A 21,487-nucleotide genomic window follows, 5' to 3' on the forward strand; every position below is an offset into this window, starting at 1 on the left:
ATTCCTGCATTTCCTGTACTTTTATTATAATTTCCACATTATTCTAATTCTATAGATGGAATATAGTGGGCAGCACCTTGAATACATTGTGGTTTGACATGACAACAAATACCTAAGCCAGGGAGGAATTTTTGACAGGGTAGGAACCAAAGTGTTGGTCAGTGTTTCCAGGTGACCCTAATTAGATGTTACATTGCATGTTTTCTTACCTCTTGTACACTATATATACAAAAGTATGTGAACACCCCTTCAAATTAGTGCAATCTCCATAGACAAAAATTGGCAGTAGAATGGTCGTACTGAAGAGCTCAGTGACTTTCAACGTGGCACCGTCATAGGATGCCACCTTTCCAACAAGTCAATTCGTAACATTTCCGCCCTGCTGGAGCTGCCCCTGTCAACTGTAAGTGCCATTATTGTGAAATGGAAACGTCTAGGAGAAACAACGGCTCAGCCGTGAAGTGGTAGGCAACACAAGCTCACAGAATGGGACCGGCGAGTTCTGAAGCACGCAACGCGTAAAATCGTCTGTCCTCAGTTGCAACTCTCACTACCGAGTCCCAAATTGCCTCTGGAAGCAACGTCAGCACAAGAACGGTTCGTCGGGAGCTTCATGAAATGGGTTTCCATGGCCGAGCAGCTGAACACAAGCCTAAGATCACCATGTGCAATGCCAAGCTTCGGCTGGAGTGGTGTAAAGCTCGCCGCCATTGGAGCAGTGGAAACGCGTTCTCTGGAGTGATGAATCACGCTTCACCATCTGGCAGTCTGACGGACGAATATGGGTTTGGCGGATTCCAGGAGAACTCTACCTGCCTGAATGCATATTGCCAACTGCAAAGTTTGGTGAAGGAAGAATAATGGTATGGGGCTGTTTTTCATGGTTCGGGCTAGGCCCCTTAGTTCCAGTGAAGGGAAATCTTAACGCTTACAATGACATTCTAGACGATTCTGTGCTTCCAACTGGCAACAGTTTGGGGAAAGCCCTTTCCTGTTTCAACATGACAATGCCCCCGTGCACAAAGCGAGGTCCATACAGAAATGGTTTGTCGAGATCGGTGTGGAAGAACTTGACTGGCCTGCACAGAGGCCTGACCTCAACTCAAATCTAACACCTTTGGGATTCATTGGAACGCCGACTGCGAGCCAGGCCTAATCACCCAACATTAGTGCCCGACCTCACTAAAGCTCTTGTAGCTGAATGGAAGAAAGTCCCCGCAGCAATGTTCCAACATCTAGTGGAAAGCCTTCCCAGAAGAGTGGAGGCTGTTATAGCAGCAAAGGGGGGACTAACTCCATATTAATGCCCATGATATTGGAATTATATGTTTTGGTCATGCAGTGTTGCTAGCTAGCTAGCTAACATATTCATGCTTCACCTATTCCTCTCTGATTTAGAAGATAACATTGCACAAACAACATGCTTATCTTAGCCTACACCCTCACTGGTACCAGGCTGTATTAGCTAGCTACGTTTGCTAGCTAGCCAGGTAACTACCGATTAGTATTAGCGGCTAACACAATTTATTTTAGCAACAACTTGTTAAGAAAAGACAAACTAGCAGCCAGTAGTTGGCAGACAGTAAGATACACAAAGTAATAGTGTAATTATAGAACACTTGCAAGCATGTCACCATGTCTGCATCCATCTGGCCATGCAGATGGATAGGACCAAAAAGGGTTCTATGCTTGCTTCATATATGGCATGCCTAAAGGTTCTATATAGAACTGAAATTGGTTCCATATAGAACCCTATATGGAGCCCAAGGGTTCTATATGGAACCAGTTGTGGTTCAGTGAAGAAGAACTCCTGGGGTTCTGATCAAAGAACTCTACAAAAGGGTTCTATATAGAACCTTTAGAGGTGCCATATATGAAGCAAGCATAGAACCCTTTTTGGTTCTATCCAGAACCTTTTCTTCTAAGAATGTACACTGCCCAGCCCTAACAGATTCACAGTACGTTTGTCCCCAAGAAAGAGTCTCAGTATGTCAGTATAACACAATCTACACACAGACAAATAATAAAATAATACAATGTTGTTCACACACAGTGTAACTGCGTTATATTACCAGCAAATAGCAGCATGAGGATGCAGTGGCTAAATGTCTCACCCTGGTTGCGTGTGATGGGGGCGACCTCTCGTGTGGAGGGGGACAGGCAGTAGATGCGGCCCCCAAAGATGCGTCCCTCTGTCTCAGTGTAGTCCTCAAAGGAGCAGTTGACCCCTGCCGAAAGGTTAGGCACATTCTGAGCCTGCAGCACCAGCTAGGAATACAGAGAGAGAGGAGAGTGTGAGGGACAAGTCAATGTGAGAACACACACACACACATACACAGAGAAACACATGGGCACACACTCACCGAAACACTTGCGCTCTGTCACACACACACACACATATGATTTATTGTCAGGTGACGTACCTGCACTTCGGACATGGTGACAGAGATGTTTCCAGGCTGGACACTGAGTTTGACACACTGCTCTACTCGGGAGGCAAAACGCTGAGGCTCATCAGCCCTCTCACAACGATCCTTCCTCGAACACCTGACAGAGAGAGAGTTCTGGTTCTTAAGGTGTGGTGACTTGATACTATGGAGTTGAGAACATAGTAATGTCAGGTATGCAGCGTCAGAGAAGCTCTGTGTGGTTATAATGTACTTACACATTGTGGAGGACACACCAGCCACAATGGGGATCTCCTGAACTCAGGCAGGTGCTGCAGGAGGAGTACTGCTCACAGCTCTCCACTGGAACACGGCTCACCTGGAAACACACAGAAACAATCCACATGGTTAACATCATAGAACGCTTAAGAGTTTACAGAGTTCAGCTATGAATTGAGTATTTGCTGACAATGTCATACACCATCATAAACTGGCATACAGTTTACTTTCTAAAAAACTGATTTCATCAGATTTGTCCTTGTCTCTAACACATCCCGTGTCTCTTTATGGTAATGCTCATGGCTTGTGTGTTCTGTGTAGCGAGTAGGTGACAGACGGACAGCCGTGCTGCCTGGTCTCAATCACCCCCAGGCCTACACTCTCAAAAGCAACCTTCTCCTCTCTGACTGGACACCAGCATATTAGGCTATTATTGGGCCTCAGTGTGTGTGCTTCCTTGTGTGTGTGCATGCATCCATTACCGTGTGTAGGTGTGTGTGTGTGTGTGTGTGTGTGAGTGAGAAGGCAGTCCGTGATAAGGTTTGTGGGGCAGCTGTTGGGTGCCTGCAGACCTGACCACAGTTATTCCTGTCAAATTCAGAGAGCAGAGAGCACAGCTCACACACTTCCAGCAGCTTCACTCAGGAGTGGAGTTTAACAATTCCACATATGTGTTTTGTGTGTGTGTGTGTGTGTGTGTGTGTGTGTGTGTGTGTGTATTTGTCATCATACTGGCCTTAAATATAGGCTTTCTATAAATCCACATGAAATAACTCCACTGCACCAAACTGTTTGAGCAGAGACAGTAGGGACTGTGAGGAGCACATCTGGGCTCTGCAGGACAGTATATGAGGGGTCAGCAGGGCAGAGGAAGAGTGTGCAGGCGTGCATGTACGGTATGCAGGCCTACTTCCGCTGAGAGCAGCCTCTCTCTCTCTCTCTCTCTCTCTCTCTCTCTCTGTGTCTCTCTCTCTCTCTCTCTCTCTCTCTCTGTGTCTCTCTCTCTCTCTGTCTCTCTCTGTGTCTCTCTCTCTGTGTGTCTCTCTCTCTCTCTCTCTGTGTCTCTCTCTCTCTCTCTCTCTCTCTCTCTGTGTGTCTCTCTCTCTCTGTGTCTCTCTCTCTCTGTGTACCTCTCTCTCTCTCTCTCTCTCTCTCTCTCTCTCACTCTCTCTCTCTCTCTCTCTGCCTGTCTCTCTGCATGATTGTTGGGTGCCACACATTCACACCCACACATTCAGCAGGAGTCAACCCACACCATCTCACTGGGATAGTATTATATTACTACTGCAGGCAACTTCTAAATCAAGTGTCGGAAATCAAACTGGATCCATTTAATCTGAGACCATTGAGGACTTCACTGCTGGGAGGACTGTAATTATTGACTAGAGAGAGAAAATCTAGTATGGCGCTGGACCTCTCTCTGAGGGGAGAAGAGAGGGAGGGTGAGAGAGAGAGAGAGAGAGAGAGAGAGAGAGAGAGAGAGAGAGAGAGAGAGAGAGAGAGAGAGAGAGAGAGTATGAGAGAGAGAGAGAGAGAGAGTGGGGGAGAGGAGAGCGAGGAGAAGAGAGAGAAACAGTAAGAAAGAAGGGCATGCAAGGTAGAGAGTAACAGCTGCTGTAAGTCCTGACACTGTCAGGTTGTGGTCCATCACAGCTGGTGGTTAGTAGTGTAGGAGAGACTGTAGTAGAAGGTGCTGGGTATTGGAGTGTGGGAGTTCAATGGGGATTTTCCATTCAATAGTATACTGCACAGTATATGTATAGGCAGACATAACATGTATTTTGTATTACATGAGTGCAAGCAAAAACAGATCAACGGAGATGTCAGTGCCTCTGATAGTCTGATATAATAGTCCTGATGTCATTATTACACCAAGTAACCACAGAGGCAATAACAGCAAATAGCTGTCATTACATTCCCCCTGGACAAATGTGACTAAACAATACAATGAGGCAGTCACACATACTGTATAACATTAAAACATAAAAGCCAGAGCAGATAGTTTATTTAATAGGCCTGGTGATACAGGGAAAGATCATATTTAAAAATGGACCATTTCAATTATTTTAGAAAGCAAATAATAGAAAGGAAGATCTTAGCTTCCCCGCCAGAGTCCTTTGTCTTACTAAGAGGTATGTTACTGAGAGCACCTATTCATATAAAAAAAATGCATTTTCATCCTGGCCTATTTACCGCTACAGGCAGGCAGCAGCGGAGGAAAGGATACTACTATTCATCTCAGGGAGAGATTTATTACAAATAAATAACCCCACAAATGAGCCTCTCTCATTTAGGTCACAATGGAGAGCGTCTTATTCAGCCACAGGAAGGAGGGAGCGAGGGAGGGAAACTCTGATATTTCATTTCAAATAGGGGCAGCTGCACGGGCACAGCCAAGCAGGCAGGCCTACTGTAATTGCTCCATCTCTGTAATTTGCGCCAAAATGGAATGTGCTATCAGAGCACAACACTGTGATGGATGGGTTATTCTGTTAGCACCCCTCAGAACCAGCCCCATGATGTCACACAGAACAGGTCATCCCTCTGCACAGCCCAAAACCACAAGGCTTCATTTCACACCAACAAACTTTTCCTTCTGGAGCCTTTTTTCATCCCTTTTCCTCTCATATGTCTTGAATTTGGCTGGGCATAGAGAGAAACATGGCAAATGAGGCCATTCATCATAGCCACTGACACAGACACAGCCTTGAGAGACAGAGAGAGAGGGAGAAGGGGGGGGGGGGGGGGGGGGGGTGGCCGCTCTCTTTGGCGGCCACCACATTCTCACAGAGGGAGAGGAACAGCACACTCTCACACATGCCACTGACCAAACAGGCAGGTGACTTACCTTCATGTCTACCACTGGTCACAACCTACTGAATCAATGACATCCACCTCAAAGAGTTCTGTGGTATCAGACAAGGGCCAACAGGCTAACAACCAGCTAATCACAGCACAAAAAGCTGCTGCGTTACTGTGTCCCTGATCCTTCCTGACAAATCACTTTCTCCTGCTTAGCCCTGATTCCTCTGTATTCAGACAATGGAGTAACATGACCCTGGTTTCATCCACATTCCCTGCTATACTGTCCCTGTGACTGTTCTGTCCCCGTGACTGTTCTGTCTCTGTGACTGTTCTGTCTCTGTGACTGTTCTGTCTCTGTGACTGTTCTGTCTCTGTGACTGTTCTGTCCCTGTGACTGTTCTGTCTCTGTGACTGTTCTGTCCCTGTGACTGTTCTGTCCCTGTGACTGTTCTGTCCCTGTGACTATTCTGTCTCTGTGACTGTTCTGTCTCTGTGACTGTTCTGTCCCTGTGACTGTTCTGTCTCTGTGACTGTTCTGTTTCTGTAACTGTTTTGTCCATGTGACTGTTCTGTCTCTGTGACTGTTCTGTCCCTGTGACTGTTCTGTCTCTGTAACTGTTCTGTCCCTATGACTGTTCTGTCTCTGTAACTGTTTTGTCCATGTGACTGTTCTGTCTCTGTGACTGTTCTGTCCCTGTGACTGTTCTGTCTCTGTGACTGTTCTGTCCCTGTGACTGTTCTGTCTCTGTAACTGTTTTGTCCATGTGACTGTTCTGTCTCTGTGACTGTTTTGTCCCTGTAACTGTTTTGTCCATGTGACTGTTCTGTCTCTGTGACTGTTCTGTCTCTGTGACTGTTTTGTCTCTGTGACTGTTATGTAGGAAACAATGATAAAGGAGCAGAAGCTGCTGAGAGTTGATCTCCTCAGATCATCTTTCTAGAGTTCAGAAACATTTAGTTCCTCTCCAGCTGCCTCTGGTTATGAAACTGACAGGGCCATTGTGATTCCTTTCTTACTCTGAGATCCTGGCAATCTGCTGCTGATTAAGTTGGGAAGAGGAGATCACAGCGCTAATAAAACAAGAATGTTCCATCAAGGGTCGAGCACAGACCTTTCCATCTGGTGACAATGCTGCCCGTATTTAGGCACGTGTGTGTGTGTTTTTGTGTGTGTGCTCTGTATCTGTAACTGCTGCACATGGCTCTTGACACAGCACCAGGAATCTGTCATAGCTGATGAGGCACCAAGCAGTCATTCGCTTGCCATTAATGTGCTTCAGCCTCGACGATCACTCCTCGTGAAGACAACCTCAATGCCAGTAAACATCAGTGTCGTTTATACACCCATAAGAGTGTATCCAATTGCAGACAGGATGTGTGGAGAGGCGAGGGTCATGACAGAACACTTTGCCTGGTAGAGAAGTAGAGGAGTAGAGCTAAGAGCTTGGAGGAAGTTAGGAAGAACGTTTTAGCTCCATACTTCAGTGAGGAGGAACATTTTAGCTCCAGTGAGGACAGCTTGTTACTGCTCTAACAAGCTCTAACCGCTCAGCTCAATACACCTCCCTGGCCTGCACCATGTTCAATAGCTTTACCCCTCTTCATCAACATGAGACCATTAAAGGACTAAGTGGAGAAAGAGATGCTACTGTATTGTCCAACAGCAGGAGTGATGCACCACCGCATGCTGCTACCATAGCAACAAAACCAGATAGTGGTTGTTTTAAGGAGCCTGGGCTGACCAAGCTTAGCCTTGGGTTAGAGACAATGTCCCAGCTATTCAGGAAGAAAGTTCCATAGTTATCAAGGCAAAGAATGTGTCTATTCTCCCGGTAAGCTCATTGACGGGATAAAGAACACTTTCTTTTCAAATGCACACATTCTCATACTAACTCGGCACCTAACACGATAGAACATATTAGATTACGGGAGGAAGCACACATGCACGGCAGGCAAATCAACTTTTGCCACATTTCCGTCCTCCAAACCGGAGTCACAGTGATCCTCTCAACTATATTAAGATGTCCGCCTCACAAATCAGATTTCAGTCAGCTGATACTTCCTCCCTTATTCTTTGAAAGAAGAGAGAAAAAACTCCACATCAAACAGAGACCTTCAAATAGCTGCTATTAATTGAATGTGCTGACAGGGCTAATGTTTCTCCACTCTTCTCTACCATACCAAAATCAATACCACCAGGGCCATCTTCTCTTCATTACAGCAGTATACTCTCTATGTAAGCCCTGTGATGGCCAATTACAACCAATGAGTCACATTATGTCACCATTTGTGACAATAAAACTTTTTTTTCTTCTTTTTTTTATTACCACGGTAATCATATCCTGTACAGCAAGGAACATGACATAAGTCAGAACATCATTGACTCTGGTATATAATTCAGTTAATCCATACATAGATACTGTACATTAGAAACAAGACCATCTACATGACAGTTGAGGTCAATGATGATTATACATAAAGTCTATTGAACATTCTTCCCCAGAGAAAACTTTAGTCCTGCTTTGGACTAACCTAGCTCTCCTCTGCGTGTCTTTATTGTCAGAACAACAGCGAGACGAACTGCCCTGTATAAATCCAACGCACGCTAAGCGAAATTTCTCTCCTCGCAGCTAAACTGACAGTTTTATATTTCTCTCCGGTCCCAGCATTTACAGTGGGGAGATGTACGATGGGCTATCTGGAACTTTTAATTAACTGCTTGTGAATATGGGGAATAGTAAATTGTTCTGTCAGCTTGGGAAATTGAGTTTTGATGTTTGAGGCACAACACCGGCCTTCCACAATGGCATTTCTATTATCCAATGAGGAGAGACAAATAGAGAAAAGGCAGGAGGGGATAGGTAAAAAAAGAGTGCTTCTCTCTCTCTCTCTCTCTCTCTCTCTCTCTCTCTCTCTCTCTCTCTCTCTCTCTCTCTCTCTCGCTCTCTCTCTATCTCTCTCTCTCTATCTATCTCGCTCTCTCTCTATCTCTCTCTCTATCTCTCTCTCTCTCTATCTCTCTCTCTCTCTCTCTCTCTCTCGCCCCCGCCACCGACCCTTACTCTCCTGAAAGCACAATAATTACAAATTGAGCAGGGAATGGTTTACATACCTGTCTCAAACAGATTTATATGGAACCCTGTCCCTATAGGAACTAATAGGACAAATAAAAGTTGAGATTAAATTGGATTAGCCCCGGATTGGGAGTATTACATTAAAAAGGTATTGGGAGTACACCACCCCGCCATCAGGTAATTTACAGTATGGGGAGATAATCATGTTCTAATGTCATTTTCTAATGGTGATCCATCACACCTGCTGAACACCCTCAGGAGACAAGATGATGTATGAGAGAATGAGACTAATATTATTCACAGTGATTAGATATGGTTCCGTCCCCAATGATGAATAGATACATGTAGGCCTTTCGCATCTCAACACTAAGGGAGCACAATCCCCTTCAGATGCTCTTAGTCTAAACCAAGACAAGACAAGACCAGGGCTGTCTACTGGGAACCTGTGTCTCAAATGATATTCACCCCCCGTGGCATTTTTCCTATTTTGTTGCCTTACAACCTGGAATTAAAATGGATCAATTCTGACCAGTTTCCCAGTCCCTGCTGATGAAAAACATCCCCACAGCATGATGCTGCCAACACCATGCTTCACTGTGGGGATGGTGTTCTCGGGATGATGAGAGGTGTTGGGTTTGCACCAGACATAGCATTTTCCTTGATGGCCAAAAATCTAAATTTTAGTCTCATCTGACCAGAGTACCTTCTTCCATATGTTTGGGGAGTCTCCCACATGCCTTTTGGCGAACACCAAACGTGTTTGCTTATTTTTGTCTTTAAGCAATGGCTTTTTTTCTAGCCACTCTTCTGTAAAGCCCAGCTCTGTGGAGTGTACGGCTTAAAGTGGTACTATGGACAGATACTCCAATCCGCTGTGGAGCTTTGCAGCTCCTTCAGGGTTATCTTTGATCTCTTTGTTGCCTCTCTGATTAATGCCCTCCTTGCGGCCCTCTATTGGCAGGTTTGTTGTGGTGCTATATTCTTTACATTTTTTAATAATGGATTTAATGGTGCTCCATGGGATGATCAAAGTTTAGGGTATGTTTTTATAACCCAACCCTGATCTGTACTTCTCCACAACTTTGTTTGGTGGTGCCCCTTGCTTAGTGGTGTTGCAGACTCTGGAGCCTTTCAGAACAGGTGTATATATACTGAGATCATGTGACAGATCATGTGACACTTAGATTGCACACAGGTTGTCACGACTTCCGCCGAGGCTGCCTCCCCTCCTTTGTTCGGGCATGTTTCGGCGTTCAAGTCACCCGCTTACTAGCTACTGCTGCTCCCATTCTCATCACTCCACTTGTCTTGTCTTGTCAATCACACACACCTGGTGCTCATCCCCTAATTAGTCTGTGTATAAGTGTTCCCTCTGTGGTGTAACTGAGTCAGGTGTGTAGGCCTCCTTGCTCGCACACGTTTTTTTCAGTTCTGCCCACACATTTTCTATAGGATTGAGGTCAGGGCTTTGTGATGGCCACTCCAATACCTTGACTTTGTTGTCCTTAAGCCATTTTGCCACAACTTTGGAAGTATGCTTGGGGTCATTGTCTATTTGGAAGACCCATTTGCGACCAAGCTTTAACTTCCTGACTGATGTCGCTTCAATACATACACATAATTGTCCTTCCTCGTGATGCCATCTATTTAGTGAAGTGCACCAGTCCCTCCTGCAGAAAAGCACACCCACAGCATGATGTTGCCACCCCCGTGCTTCACGGTTGGGATGGTGTTCCTCAGCTTGCAATCTCCCCCCTTTTTCCTCCAAACATAAAGTGAGGGAAAAAAGTATTTGATCCCGTGCTGATTTTGTACATTTGCCCACTGACAAAGACATGATCAGTCTATAATTTTAATGGTAGGTTTATTTGAACAGTGAGAGACAGAATAACAACAACAAAAATGTTATAAATTGATTTGCATTTCAATGAGGGAAATAAGTATTTGACCCCTCTGCAAAACATGACATAGTACTTGGTGGAAAAACCCTTGTTGGCAATCACAGAGGTCAGACGTTTCTTGTAGTTGGCCACCAGGTTTGCACACATCTCAGGAGGGATTTTGTCTCACTCCTCTTTGCAGATCTTCTCCAAGTCATTAAGGTTTCGAGGCTGACGTTTGGCAACTCGAACCTTCAGCTCCCTCCACAGATTTTCTATGGGATTAAGGTCTGGAGACTGGCTAGGCCACTCCAGGACCTTAATGTGCTTCTTCCTGAGCCACTCCTTTGTTGCCTTGGCCGTGTGTTTTGGGTCATTGCCATGCTGGAATACCCATTCACAACCCATTTTCAATGCCCTGGCTGAGGGAAGGAGGTTCTCCCCAAAATTTGACGGTACATGGCCCCGTCCATCGTCCCTTTGATGCGGTGAAGTTGTCCTGTCCCCTTAGCAGAAAAACACCCCCAAAGCATAATGTTTCCACCTCCATGTTTGACAGTGGGGATGGTGTTCTTGGGGTCATAGGCAGCATTCCTCCTCCTCCAAACACGGCGAGTTGAGTTGATGCCAAAGAGCTCGATTTTGGTCTCATCTGACCACAACACTTTCACCCAGTTCTCCTCTGAATCATTCAGATGTTAATTGGCAAACTTCAGACAGGCCTGTATATGTGCTTTCTTGAGCAGGGGGACCTTGCGGGCGCTGCAGGATTTCAGTCCTTCACGGCGTAGTGTGTTACCAATTGTTTTCTTGGTGACTATGGTCCCAGCTGCCTTGAGATCATTGACAAGATCATCCCGTGTAGTTCTGGGCTGATTCCTCACCATTCTCATGATCATTGCAACTCCACGAGGTGGGATCTTGCATTGAGCCCCAGGCCGAGGGAGATTGACAGTTATTTTGTGTTTCTTCCATTTGCGAAAAATCGCACCAACTGTTGTCAACTCACCAAGCTGCTTGGCGGTGGTCTTGTAGCCCATTCTAGCCTTGTGTAGGTCTACAATCTTGTCCCTGACATCCTTGGAGAGCTCTTTGGTCTTGGCCATGATGGAGAGTTTGGAATCTGATTGATTGATTGCTTCTGGCTCCCAGGTGTCTTTTATACAGGTAACAAGCTGAGATTAGGAGCACTCCTTTTAAGAGTGTGCTCCTAATCTCAGCTCGTTACCTGTATAAAAGACACCTGGGAGCCAGAAATCTTTCTGATTGAGAGGGGGTCAAATACTTATTTCCCTCATTGAAATGCAAATCAATTTATAACATTTTTGACATGCGTTTTTCTGGATTTCTTGTTGTTGTTATTCTGTCTCTCACTGTTCAAATAAACCTACCATTAAAATTATAGACTGATCATTTCTTTGTCAGTGGGCAAACGTACAAAATCAGCAGGGGATCAAATACTTTTTTCCCTCACTGTAACTATGGTCATTATGGCCAAACAGTTCTATGTTTGTTTCAACAGACCAGAGGACATTTCTCCAAAAAGTACGATCTTTGTCCCCATGTGCAGTTGCAAACTGTAGTCTTGCTTTTTTATGGCGGTTTTGGAGCAGTGGCTTCGGCCTTTCAGGTTATGTCGATATAGGACTAGTTTTTTTATTTCAAGGCCTACCTTCAAACTAAGTGCCTCTTTGCTTGACATCATGGGAAAATCAAAAGAAATCAGCCAAAAAAAGGTCTTGGCAGATTTCTTTTGATTTTCCCATGATGTCAAGCAAAGAGGCACTGAGTTTGAAGGTAGGCCCTGAAATACATCCACAGGTACACCTCCAATTGACTCAAATGATGTCAATTAGCCTATCAGAAGCTTCTAAAGCCATGACATTATTTTCTGGAATTTTCCAAGCTGTTTAAAGGCACAGTCAACTTAGTGTATGTAAACGTCTGACCCACTGGAATTGTGATACAGTGAATTATAATTGAAATAATCTGTCTGTAAACAATTGTTGGAAAAATTACTTGTGTCATGCACAAAGTAGATGTCCTAACCGACTTGCCAAAACTATAGTTTGTTAACAAGAAATTTGTGGAGTGGTTAATACTGTTATGTATCATGCTGCGTCTTCAGTAACAGCAGTAGCTAAGTGAATCTGATATGGTGAAGAAGGCTACATTTACAATGTAAATATCTCTGTGAAAGAGAACAACAGAAAGAGATATTGTCCATTCGTGTCTAGTGACAGCCAAACACTTTCTCAGGCGTTTGATACCGTCAACAAAGCTCACGTCTTAAAACATTGCTTTGTAGCTTAGTGAGGCACTATACAAAGATCCTGGTGATTGTTGTCTTAAAACCCACACAGATATATACTCATCCACACACACACACACACACACACACACACACACAGTCACGCTACACACACACATCACAACTTCTGCTACGAGACTCTTGTTATGATTGCTAGATACTGCACAATTTAAACACTTGCCCCCCATTAAACCCTTCCCCATAACAAGTGTAAATAATGTACTATAAATTGTGCCTTCCTGTATTATAATTAAGCTAATATGTTTAATCTATTCTACTGAGCCATTTACTTTATGTTCGTATTCGTATCTTTTATTATTTCTTATTGTTGTTGCATTGTCGAGAAGGAACCTGCAAGTAAGCATTTTGTTGGACCGTTTATGCCATGTGTATCCTGTACATACGACTAATAAAACTTGAACTTGAAATTATGTGAAGCCACGCCCATTTTCTGAAGAATTGCATTATGGGCCCTAAAAGCACGGAAATAGTGTCCACTGCTTCTATACTTTCAATTTTGGCAAACGTAGTACAACATCTGGGAACTTTTAACATACTTACTACATCCATACTATGACCAATAAGCATACTACATACTCAATTTATGTCACAAATAGTACGATTAGTGCGGCTAGTATAAGTATTCGAACACAGCTTAAGTGTAAAACTCCATTCCACAGCTGAGGTAAGATTCTATCCATCTCTTTAGCTGGAGGCTGTTTCTGAGAGAATAGCCATCACTCAGCTCTCCTCCTACTCTCCTCTCAGAATGGGCCACGGGAAGAAGGAGAGATGGTGGGGGAGAGGGTGAGAGAGGGAGCGAGAGGGAGAAGGGAAGGGGGAGGGAGTGAGTAGAGAAAAGAGAGAAGCTCCCCAGGGGCATGGGGCCCATTGACTCGTTCAGCAGGAGGAGGCGGAGGCTCTAAAAGAGGAGATAGAGAGAGTGGGAGAAAGAGAGAAATCTCTTCAAACCAATTAATTTCCCCACCTCTCCTCATCACTCTTTCCCTATGTGTGTGTGTGTGTGTGTGCGGGTGAGAGGGAGCTGTGTGCAAAGCTGTTTGGAGCTGGCTCTGAATCCCAGACTCATTCAGAACCTTATCTGTCTGTCACTGCTGCCTGTTGAGATGCTAAAACCAGTCAAATGTGATCTGCTTCGTCAATATATACAGCTGAGACAGGACAACACACACACCAGGCTGTCTCTGGTGACAGTGAGAGTGCATTTTGGTGTTTATTTGTGCCACTGTAAAGGCTGAGCCAGAATAAGGTGGTTGAACTAGGCCCTTTGGGGTGAGATCTCATCTGACTCATCCCAGGAACGAGGCCATGGCCAGGGAATAGCCTCATTGTGAGGAGAGTAGGCCATGGAGATCCCTACATGAAACTTCCATATATCACCCTAACATGCATGGACATCTAGATGACATAGGTGACGTACCAGTGGGCCATCCATGCTCATCTATATTACACAGCCTTGCGTTAATAAATCATAGGAACAGCTGCAATGGAAGTCACCCATAATGGTAATCATATTCATATGACTAAAACAATATCCATGCGACCAATGAGATTTATTCTAGCAGCACTGTAGCAGATGTAGTGAGGGAATGTGTGAGTGTACAGTATGTACACTGTTGGGGGTTGGGGAGAGGTATAGGGTACAAGGTCAGGTCCTCATGGGGAAGGAGATAGCTGCAGTACTAAGAGAAGGGAGAGGGGAGAAAAGTAACTTAGTGGAGTCAGTGTGCTAATGGTCCTCTGCTCCAGCAGAGCATGAGGCATGGAGCTGTAGAGCTACTAGCCTCAGAGGTCCCCACCCTCTCCCAGGCTCCCACTAAACCACACTGGGCATAACTACTGCAGCTACCCAGGGAAAGACCTTGATTCACACACTACCTAACCCTCACAGCAGAGCTCAATGCAATGCAAGTGCAGTGACATCACCATGCGGTAAATTAATGTCTAGACCAGGACTCTCCCACCCTGTTCCTGGAGAGCTACCGTCCTGTAGGTTTTCACTCCAACCCTAATCTAAAGGAGCTGATTCTAATAATTAGAGCCAGGTTAGTTACAACTGGGGTTGGATCGAAAACCTGCAGGACGGTAGCTCTCCAGGAACATGGTTTGAGAGCCCTGTTCTAGACCAATAAGAAAGAGAGTTCCAAACCTCTCTGCTAATGTTCAGTTTTCACCACCCCAGTCTGACCACTCCCAGACAATCCTATCAAAATTCTTGCTTGAGAAATTGCCCTTTGCTAAAAAGCTATTCTTGTTTATTTTTGACCATTTTAATTGAAAACAATCACAGTAAGGTGCTCAATTGTTACCCAGAAATTATTTGATATTGAATTAAAAATGGCTGCATTGGACCTTTAAGGGCGTTGGGCCACCACAAGCCTCTATTGGAGGGATGCGACACCATCCATTCCACGAGAAGTTCCATCATTTGGTGTTTTGTTGATGGTGGTGGAAAATGATGTCTCCCATAAGTGTTCAATTGGGTTGAGATCTGGTGACTGACACACACACACACACACACACACACACACACACACACACACACACACACACACACCCTTTAAACCCCCTATGCTCCTTTGAGACCCTTCTTTCAAAGTCACTGAGATCTCTTCTTCTAGCCATGGTAGCCAAAATAATAGGCAACTGGGCATTTTTATACATGACCCTAAGCATGATGGGATGTTAACTGCTTAATTATTCAGGAACCACACCTGTGTGGAAGCACCTACTTTCAATATACTTTGTATCCCTCATTTACTCGTTTCCTTTATTTTGGCAGTTACCTCTATGTATATAGGTTGAGCAAAAGCAATCTCATTCCAGAGTGTTGAATGTTGGATACTGTTAAGGAGGCGGTAAAAGAGCTATCCCATGTATTGGGTGTGTCGAGGTTGAGCGCTGGCTACAGCCCTGGTTGTGGTAGAGAGTGGAGACAAGAGAGAGGTCTCTGCTTGGACTTGGCCGTGTAATGATTGAACTCAGCCATTTCCTATGTCAGGGCCACTCATATGAAATCCATTTGTATCAATTACAGCCCATCTTTACTTTAAAGATTTAGACACAAGGATGTCGATTATCTCTAATCGCTGGTAAATTGCAGCGAGTCAAACTATAGCGTGTGTGAGGTATTTATGTGCCTGGTGTCTGTACTAGAGCCATCACACCATAGTGGTCGTTAAGGTGGCTGAGAGAAGATGGGACAGAGACATGATCTAACAATGCATTTCCACTGGATGACTTTTCAAGCTCTATCTGGAGTAAGGTTACTGTAAAGGTTGAAGTGCTACCGATAGAGGCTGGTCAGTGGGGCAGATAAGGCTATGGCTGGTCTGAGGGGACTTAACATAGCCTACAAACTGATAAGGCAGGGTCCTGTTTCTTCTCCATTCAAACATAAGGCCAGACTATGTAAAGTACAGTACAGTACAGTGAGAGACTATGTAAAGTACAGTACAGTACAGTACAGTACAGTACAGAGAGAGACTATGTAAAGCACAGTACAGAGAGAGACTATGTAAAGTACAGTACAGTACAGAGAGAGACTATGTAAAGTACAGTACAGTACAGTACAGAGACAGAGACTATGTAAAGTACAGTACAGTACAGTACAGAGAGAATATGTAAAGTACAGTACAGTACAGTACAGAGACAGGGACTATGTAAAGTACAGTACAGTACAGTACAGTACAGAGAGTATATGTAAAGTACAGTATTACCTTGTCCCGTACAGAGACAGACAGAGACAATGTAAAGTGCAGTACCGTACAGAGACAGAGACTATGTAAAGTACAGTACAGTACAGAGACAGAGACTATGTAAAGTACAGTACAGTAGAGAGACAGAGACTATGTAAAGTACAGTACCGTACAGAGACAGAGACTATGTAAAGTACAGTACAGTACAGAGACAGAGACTATGTAAAGTACAGTACAGTAGAGAGACAGAGACGATGTAAAGTACAGTACAGTACAGAGACAGAGACTATGTAAAGTACAGTACAGTAGAGAGACAGAGACTATGTAAAGTACAGTACCGTACAGAGACAGAGACTATGTAAAGTACAGTACAGTACAGTACAGAGACAGAGACTATGTAAAGTACAGTACAGTACAGAGACAGAGACTATGTAAAGTACAGTACAGTAGAGAGACAGAGACTATGTAAAGTACAGTACCGTACAGAGACAGAGACTATGTAAAGTACAGTACAGTACAGAGACAGAGACTATGTAAAGTACAGTACAGTAGAGAGACAGAGACGATGTAAAGTACAGTACAGTACAGAGACAGAGACTATGTAAAGTACAGTACAGTAGAGAGACAGAGACTATGTAAAGTACAGTACCGTACAGAGACAGAGACTATGTAAAGTACAGTACAGTACAGTACAGAGACAGAGACTATGTAAAGTACAGTACAGCAGAGAGACAGAGGCTATGTAAAGTACAGTACCGTACAGAGACAGAGACTATGTAAAGTACAGTACAGCACAGAGACAGAGACTATGTAAAGTACAGTACAGTAGAGAGACAGATACTATGTAAAGTACAGTACAGTAGAGAGACAGAGACTATGTAAAGTACAGTACCGTACAGAGACAGATACTATGTAAAGTACAGTACAGTACAGTACAGTACAGAGACAGAGACTATGTAAAGTACAGTACAGTAGAGAGACAGAGGCTAAGTAAAGTACAGTACCGTACAGAGACAGAGACTATGTAAAGTACAGTACAGAGACAGAGACTATGTAAAGTACAGTACAGTAGAGAGACAGAGACTATGTCAAGTACAGTACAGTAGAGAGACAGAGACTATGTAAAGTACAGTACAGTAGAGAGACAGAGGCTATGTAAAGTACAGTACAGTAGAGAGACATAGACTATGTAAAGTACAGTACAGTAGAGAGACAGAGACTATGTAAAGTACAGTACCGTACAGAGACAGAGACTATGTAAAGTACAGTACAGTACAGTACAGAGACAGAGACTATGTAAAGTACAGTACAGTAGAGAGACAGAGGCTAAGTAAAGTACAGTACCGTACAGAGACAGAGACTATGTAAAGTACAGTACAGTACAGAGACAGAGACTATGTAAAGTACAGTACAGTAGAGAGACAGAGACTATGTAAAGTACAGTACAGTAGAGAGACAGAGGCTATGTAAAGTACAGTACAGTACAGAGACAGAGACTATGTAAAGTACAGTACATTAGAGAGACAGAGACTATGTAAAGTACAGTACAGTACAGAGACTATGTAAAGTACAGTACAGTAGAGAGACAGAGGCTATGTAAAGTACAGTACCGTACAGAGACAGAGACTATGTAAAGTACAGTACAGTAGAGAGACAGAGACTATGTAAAGTACAGTACAGTAGAGAGAGTGACGAAAAGCAGATAATTCCACCACACGTTCTGAGGAAAGGCCTTGTTCCACCACACGTTCTGAGGAAAGGCCTTGTTCCACCACACGTTCTGAGGAAAGGCCTTGTTCCACCACACGTTCTGAGGAAAGGCCTTGTTCCACCACACGTTCTGAGGAAAGGCCTTGTTCCACCACACGTTCTGAGGAAAGGCCTTGTTCCACCACACGTTCTGAGGAAAGGCCTTGTTCCACCACACGTTCTGAGGAAAGGCCTTGTTCCACCACACGTTCTGAGGAAAGGCCTTGTTCCACCACACGTTCTGAGGAAAGGCCTTGTTCCACCACACGTTCACATTGTATACGTTTGTCCTTTTTCTACCTCTCCTTTTTTCATCTAGTTTCCATTTTTCTCTTCCTCTACCCGTCAGATGTGGAAGTTGCTTGTACAGTCGTCTCAAATAAAACTGTGAAGGACCTCGGCATTACTCTGGACCCTGATCTCTCTTTTGACGAACATATCAAGAATATTTCAACGGCAGCTTTTTTCCATCTTAGTAACATTGCAGAAATCAGAAACATTTTGTCCAAAAATGATGCATAAAAGCGAATCCATGCTTTTGTCACGTACGCTACGGTCACAAGACGCAGGCCTCCTTATTGTTCCTAGGATTTCTAAGCAAACAGCTGGAGGCAGGGCTTTCTCCTATAGAGCTACATTTGTATGGAATGGTCTGCCTATCCATGTGAGAGACGCAGACTCGGTCTCAACCTTTAAGTCTTTCCTGAAGACTTTCCTGAAGACTCATCTCTTCAGAAGTTCCTATGATTGAATGTAGTCTGGCCCAGGGGTGCGAAGGTGAACGGCAAGGCACTGGTGTGACGCCCTTGCTGTCTCTGCCTGGTCGGCTCCCCTCTCTGTCCGGTTTTGCACCCCCTCGGGCTCATGCGGTGAAGGAGATCTCAGGGTACTAAATTGGTGGTCTGTTGATATCCCTCTAGTGGTGTGGGGGCAAAGTGGGTGGTTATATCCTGCCTGGTTGGCCCTGTCCGGGGTATCGTCGGACGGGGCCACAGTGTCCCCCGACCTCCCCTGTCTCAGCCTCCAGTATCTATGCTGCAATAGTGTATGTGTTGGGGGGCTAGGGTTGGTATGTCCTATCTGTTGAAATTATCCTGCCTTATCTAGTGTCCTGTGTGAACTCCTTCTAATTCTCTCTCTCTCTCTCTCTCTCTCTCTCTCTCTCTCTCTCTCTCTCTCTCTCTCTCTCTCTCCTCTCTCTCTCTCTCTCTCTCTCTCTCTCTCTCTCTCTATCTCTCTCTCTCTCTCTCTCTCTCTCTCTCTCTCTCTCAGCAGCATGACCAGGAAACAGGGAGTCATCTAGGCCAGGTAGTCCTGAGGCTCAGGAGCATGCCTCAGGACTACCTGGCCTGATGACTCCTGTTCACCTGGTCATGCTGCTGATCCAGTTCTGCTGTTTAGCCTGTGGCTATGGAACCCTGACCTGTTCACAGGATGTGCTACCTTGTCCCGGACCTGCTGTTTTCGACCCTCTCTCCTTTCCCTCCCTCCCTCCTCCTCTCTCTCTCTCTCTCTACCGCACCTGCTGTCTCATCCTCTGAATGCTCGGCTATGAAAAGCCAACTGACATTTACCCTGAGGTGCTGACCTGATGCACCTCTACAACCACTGTGATTATTATTTGACCCTGCTGGTCATCTAGAACGTTTGAACATCTTGGAGAACGATCTGGCCTTAATGGCCATGTACTCTTATAATCTCCACCTGGCACAGCCAGAAGAGGACTGGCCACCCCTCAGAGCCTGGTTCCGCTCTTGGTTTCTTCCTAGGTTCCCTGCCTTTCTACTGAGTTTTCCTAGCCACCGTGCTTCTACATCTGCATTGCTTGCTCTCTGGGGTTTTAGGCAGGGGTTTCTGTATATAGCACTTTGTGACATCTGCTGATGTATAAAGGGCTTTATAAATAAATACATTTGATTTGATTTTAAACGGCACTGGGTGATTTTCCTCAGAGGACGGGCGCCGTGTTTGTGGCAGAGATCGTCCCGCCTGGATGGAGCCCGCCTCCCAAATCATTTGATGGAAAATGGCATTGATATTCAGTCAAACTTTCTGGGGTTGTCAGGAGGGGATACAGCCGAGAGGGCTGCAGGCAGGCGGCGTTACAATGGTGTGCATTGTAAGCCGTCTATCAGTCTGCCCTGTCCCATAACTAAGGCATTATCAGGAATAGAGAGTGTCACAGAGCCAGGCAGTGTCAAAGAGCTTGACAGTCCTTACCCCTGTTACCTCATGTTACTATGCCTCAGAGCAGTCAGGAGACCTCACACACACACCTACATGTCTGCTCTGACATGTAACTATGTAATACTGCATGGTAGATATAGACATCTATCACTTTAACTTAACTGTACAGGTGTCTGAGTGGGAGGACAGAGCAGGCTAAGAGGGGGGTTGGGGCTGAAGGGAGGGGGGGGGGGGGGGGGGGGGGTGGTGTTAAATAGCAATCCAGAGAGAGAGAGAGAGGGCATTTTGAAGAAGCCGTTTCAATTTAAACCTCCGAGATGAATCCTTAGCAGTAAGCCTGGTGGCCTTCCCATCTCTCATCACCCTGCTAACCAATTCCATCTTTTCCATTCTGATACAGAGAGAGAGGCTGGGAGGGAGAGAGGGATAGAGGGGTGGTGGGGGGTTGTCTTCAGAATATGTGGTGGAAACGTCTTTAATGAGTGAGAGGAAGACATCCAATTAGAGCTTAGGGGGAGAAACCACATGAAAGAACAGAGAGATCAGGGAGAGAAAGGAGAAGGGTACAAATAACTGTAGGAGAGGGGGAGAGAGAGAGAGAGGAGGAGAGGACAGAGCAGAGGGGAGAGGAGGAGAGTAAAGAGGGGAGAATTCCTTTCCACTGGTGCTTTGGTGGGGCTAAAGAAGGGAATTTGGAAACTTATTCCATCAAAGGAGATCACAGAGAGACCCCCTCTCCTCTTCTGTTGCCTGTGATGAGGGTGCTGACTGGGGGAGGAACATGTGTGAGGGAGAGGTGCTTGGCAGGGGGGGTGGCTCAGTACTGGAAATCAAACATGAGTAATCACATAGAGTGCTGGAATGGCAGAAAAACACAGAGGAACACACACACAACAATTTGTTTGGGTACTGTATAAATATGACAGTTCGGGTCCGTGAGAGGTATGATTGTTAAAAAAATATTTTTTATTTATATTATAGTGTGTGTTAAGCTTGTACCTGTTTGTCTGTGAGGGCATAGATGTGCTGGTAGTCTGGGCTGAAGAGCAGGTCTCTGTGGATGGGACTCCCCTCGCTCACCACCACATCTCATACA

General features: G+C 45.0%; 1 pseudogene across 1 annotated transcript in view; it reads right to left on the bottom strand.

Annotated features, from left to right (window-relative positions):
- Window positions 1–21,487, bottom strand: part of LOC311149892 (plexin-A1-like) — a 197,961-nt pseudogene that overhangs the window by 72,491 nt on the left and 103,983 nt on the right. Inside the window, exons 3-6 of the transcript in view lie at window positions 21,391–21,487; window positions 2,666–2,766; window positions 2,424–2,547; window positions 2,115–2,268 (exon numbers count right to left, since the gene is read on the bottom strand). The exon at window positions 21,391–21,487 is cut by the window's right edge and continues 34 nt beyond it. The product of the transcript in view is annotated as a plexin-A1-like (transcript). The remainder of the gene's footprint in view (window positions 1–2,114; window positions 2,269–2,423; window positions 2,548–2,665; window positions 2,767–21,390) is intronic.

The sequence above is a fragment of the Coregonus lavaretus genome (genome assembly GCF_964263955.1).
Source record: "Coregonus lavaretus genome assembly, chromosome: 22".
NCBI lineage: Eukaryota > Metazoa > Chordata > Actinopteri > Salmoniformes > Salmonidae > Coregonus > Coregonus lavaretus.